The 4,979-nt window shown below is 44.2% G+C and overlaps 1 long non-coding RNA gene across 1 annotated transcript; it reads left to right on the top strand.

The window, feature by feature from the left end:
- The first annotated feature begins 239 nt into the window (after nt 1-239).
- Nucleotides 240-2,028, top strand: LOC311253757. Its single transcript, XR_014621866.1, has 3 exons — nt 240-1,133; nt 1,303-1,394; nt 1,846-2,028. It is a non-coding gene; the product is annotated as an uncharacterized lncRNA (long non-coding RNA).
- Nucleotides 2,029-4,979: the final 2,951 nt, after the last annotated feature.

The following is a 4,979-nucleotide window of genomic DNA, read 5'->3' as shown; positions in this document are numbered from 1 at the left end:
CCAATACTCACCTTGGTATCGATACTATCGATATTTGGAACGATCCTCCCACCCCTAGTGCGCACACTATTGCCTGGCGTTCATCGGGAGAGGGCTCTTTCTGGCGTGCTCCAGTTGTTTGCACCGAGCAGGGTATTTGTATGGTAGGTATGACTCCTGTTTTAGCTGTACAATCCGTCTGCCTGAGTGTCCCACCATAAGCTGTATTATAATTTTGATTCTTTCTTTTCCAGGACAGGAGCGGGTGTAGTGTGCGGCAGACTTCCCCCGGTGGTGGTTCCCCTCTCACTCCCCTGAATTTGGTGTGGCACGTGGTGGTTTGTAGTAGTTTTCTTTGGTTTGAGTTGTGTCCCCTCTGTTGTATTTGGAAGTCTGTCTCTCGTCCTCTTTAAATCTATTAGTGTAACGAATCTCTGTGATCTTCTATAGTAAGAGTGGCTATTGTATTTCCTGGGGTGCAATTCCCCAGGTGGCATTGTCTGGCAATTCTCGACTCTCCCCTCCATTTTTGGCCACGCTTATTTTTGACCTTTAAAGGAAATAGTTCACTCTAAAACAAAATTCAGTCATTATCGACTCACCCTCATGCTGATGATAAGTCTGATGTAGTTTCTTATTCCTCAAAGTTCAGCTGGAGACCCACGGGGGTACTATGCAGTTATATTTGAGTCAAAAGCAGTGAATTATTTCGTGTCACGCTCGCAGATTTCACCTGCCGCGCGCACTTGTTTGATCGTCGCGAACATATTCAGCAACAGAGTGAAGCAGAGGCAGGTGCGAGCGAGTAAAAAACAACAGCGACACACACAGCAACACTGTGCAGCTGCTTTGCGCGTGCTGGCTCGTTCCCGTTTTCGCTCTCTCTCTCCCCTGTGCTCGCTCGCGGTGGAGCTCTGCTCGCTCGAAGCAAGACTTTTGACACTTTGGTGGCGGAGACCAAGGCTGACCCCGGCCCTCCTATGATTGGTCATTTTCTGGCCTTAAAACGGAGAGAAGACGAAGAATAATAATAATAAGAAGAAGATGACGATGACGAAGAGAAGACGAAGAACATTGAACAGTAACAATCCAGAAAAACTAATAGGATAAAGGGTTCAAATTGTACGTGTCCAGTTATATAAACAACTATGAAGGTAAGTTAACACTTCACCAAACCGACTCTGATACATGCTAGCCCTTAACTAGCCAAAGTTATTTACTATGTATAGCTAATGTTAGCATAGTGGTAGGTTAGCGTCATTAACTGTTTTTTTTTTTGTTTGTTTGTGCAATGTATTATCCTAACCCTAATGTTAATCTCAGTTTTAAACAAGGAGGCAGGAGAGGTCACAGTTAGGGCTGAGTGCTACAGGTCCATGAGGAAAAGCCAGAAGCCTCACTGTCTGAGTGTAAGGGTAAGTCATCCTGCAGGTTCAGTTCAAGCTAAGAAACAGGTTTCTGTTTGTCAAATCAAGTTTCTGTGAGTCATGTCATTGCTGCGAATAGCGTATAAAGACTATCATTGAACTATGTCATATGGTACCCGAGGTGTCATATTCAGAAAGAATGTAAAATTAATGGCTCTCACAGAAACAAGATTGTGCTCTGAGTTCTTATAATTTCCTATAACTTCAATTAAAGATTTATCTTGTATTTTTCTTTGAAATAAGTAAAGTGAGATTACACATATCTATTTTATATGGTAAACTACAAATAAATTGTGTTTTTATGACACTTTTTCCTGTTTCACTTTTAACAATTTTTAAGTTTACTAACAGAAGTTCACTAATTTAATGTTGTCTTTCTATTATTACACTTGCAGCCAGTACATTTTGTTCTCTAAGTAACATTTGCTATTGTAAACAGATTGTGCTAAGGGAATCAAAACCAGTCGAGTTGCAGAGATGCCAGTGCACCTGTGTGGCAGGTACAGCCTTGTGCAGCCACGTGGCAGCTCTGCTGTACCAGACGGCCCACTACTCCCAGCTGAGGCTTACATCTGTTCCCCCAGTGTTCAGCTGTACAGAGACTGAACAGAAGTGGCACAAACCAAGGACCATAGTAACCAACCTATTAATGACTTTTATCTTATGTATGGATATCGGTTCAATGTTTATTGAAATGTGTTTTTGTTTGGATGCAGGGCATTAAACCTGGTCCAGTTAATGACATGGTCATCCTGTCAGCCAGACCAAGGGAGAGGAAGCTTGTAGAAGGAATCAAATCAAATCAAATGTTATTTGTATAGCCCAAATTCACAAATCACAGTTTGCCTCAGAGGGCTTTACAATCTGTACAGAGACGACACCTTCTGTCCTTTGACCCTTGATTCGAGTGAGAAAAAATACCCTTTTAACAGGGAAAAAAAAATGCGGAAGAAACCTCAGGAAGAGCCACAGAGGAGGGATCCCTCTCCCAAGACGGACAGACGTGCAATAGATGTCGCATGTACAGAGCAGATCAACGAGATCACAATGTATACAATTATAATAGATGGTTGACAGGAATGAGAAAAGAGGTATTACAGCAATAATAATAAAATGCACATGGATATGTGACTACTAGTAATAACAGTAGTAGTGTTTAACGGTAAGGATAGTATGTAGTAATGCATTACAATAATAGTAGTGAAACGTATGTAACAGAGATATGACTAATATTAGCAACAGTAGTGGTGGATGTCAGGCAGGGCCATGGCAGTAGGCGCATCCACGATTTACGACCCGGGCGCGGCCAGGATCCATGACAGCCTGTAGGACTAGAAAGCACAAGGACTCCGGGGAAGAAGTGAAGTCAGTGACATGCAGAGATGGGGCATGTATACAGGCATAATGTATACAGATGGAGAGGAGAGGAGAAGAGAGAAGCTCAGTGTGTCATTTGTCCCCCGGACTGGGCCTATAGCAGCATAACTAAGAGCTGGTCCAAGACAGGCCTGGGCCAGCCCTAACTATAACCTATATCAAAAAGGAAGGTCTTAAGTCTACTCTTAAAGGTAGAGAGGGTGTCTGCCTCCCGGACCAAAACAGGAAGATGGTTCCACAGAAGAGGAGCTTGATAACTGAAGGCTCTGGCTCCCATTCTGCTTTTGGAGACTTTAGGAACTACAAGTAATCCTGCCTTCTGGGAGCGTAATGCTCTAGTTGGGTAATAGGGTAGTATGAGCTCCTGGAGATATGATGGTGCCTGACTATTAACAGCTTTGTAGGTGAGGAGAAGGATTTTAAACTTTATTCTTGATTTTACAGGGAGCCAGTGCAGAGAGGCCAATACAGGAGTAATATGATCTCTTTACTTAGTTCCTGTCAGTACACGTGCTGCAGCATTCTGGACCAGCTGGAGACTCTTTAGAGACTTGTTAGGGCAGCCTGATAATAGAGAATTACAATAGTCCAGCCTGGAAGTAACAAATGCATGGACTAGCTTTTCTGCGTCTTTTTGGGACAGGATGGGCCTGATTTTTGCAATGTTACGTAGATGAAAAAATGCAGACCTTGAAATTTGTTTTATGTGGGAGTTGAAGGACATATCTTGATCAAAGGTAACTCCCAGATTCCTGACGGTGGTGCTGGAGGCCAAGTTCATGCCATCCAAACTAGCTATATGATTAGACCTTATCTCTAAGGTGTTTAGGACCAAGTACTATAACTTCGGTTTTATCTGAATTTAACAGCAGAAAGATCAGGTATTTGTTACTATTGATACTACACACACACACACACACACACACACACACACACACAGAACACATCCACTTACATGCACACATTTACACACACAGAGAAGCACTTACCTTGCTTAAATGCACACGTAGCTACAAATAATATGTATGTACCACCACCCCCACCTTTGCACACATTTACTTACTTCCATGGACATGGACACACACACACACACACACCCTCCTTCATGCAAGCAACTCACAAGCACACACACACTGTCACATGCACAAAGTAGTTTAGTTACATATGCCTACACACATACTTTTGCACATGTATTTCTTATTTATGACATGACTTGTTTGTGTTGTTTTTTTTCACAGAAGCAACTTGTATAAAGGCGTCAACTGCACTCTGCCAGACATCTCCACCGCTGAAAGTTAAGGACGTGTATCATGGACTCACTGCTGATGAAGCTCCCATGATAATAACGATGTCTCCAGTGATGTATCTCTGGTTGAATCCAAGTTTGGTCAGGTGCAAGAGGGAAGTGTGCTGTCCTACCAGCTACCAACAAGGACAGTCCCCAGGACCCGTCCACATACAGTTGCCCCTTCTCCCCCACAGCTGCCACTCTCTGATTACAGGCTGGGACCCTCTACCTGTGCATTTGTCTGCTCGGAACATCAACACCATCATATGGCATCCCTTGAAACATCTTTGGTGACAGCACGCAAAATCTAGAACAGCACACGAGAGCAGAGTTCCTGTGCTGAGTGGCACCAAATTCAGAGAGGTCTGTCACACATTGGGGAAACCTCTGCTGAAAACCTCGCCAAAAGGCTTCTGAGACCATCCAGTCAGACTGCTACCATGCAGCGGGGGCTTGACCCATATTTTGTGAGGAGACGGGCCACAGTGTAGAGTTGGTTGAAAAAGCCGAAGGGGAATTTCAGAGTCAAAGAATTTGTGCTCCTTGACCCGGCGAATGAGGCACTCCACATGCACCCTGAGACGTGCTATGGCCTGGGTCTCCCTAACTTCACCTGCAGACGTTTGAGACCTGTAGATCTTGCAGGGTACAATGTCATCAATAAGAAAGCCTCTGTCTACCATGACAGCCATCCCAGGTTTTAGGAGGGTGAGGAGACCAGATTCTCGTGTGATCTGCTTGTCGCTGATAGACCCGGCGTACAGTGCTGTGATAAATGTCACTGCCCCATGTGGTGCAATTCCAATGAGCCCTTTCAGAGTGCAGTGGGATTTGTAGGATGAAAACACCTCACTCTGGAAAAGAGGGGAAGACGGGCACTGGCATCTCAGCTCAGTGCAGTCAAGGAT

This window comes from Pagrus pagrus, assembly GCF_965226575.1.
Source record: "Pagrus pagrus genome assembly, contig: HAP1_SCAFFOLD_42, whole genome shotgun sequence".
Lineage (NCBI taxonomy): Eukaryota > Metazoa > Chordata > Actinopteri > Spariformes > Sparidae > Pagrus > Pagrus pagrus.
Note: the sequence above shows the minus strand (reverse complement) of the source record. Positions and strands in the feature narration are given on the sequence as shown.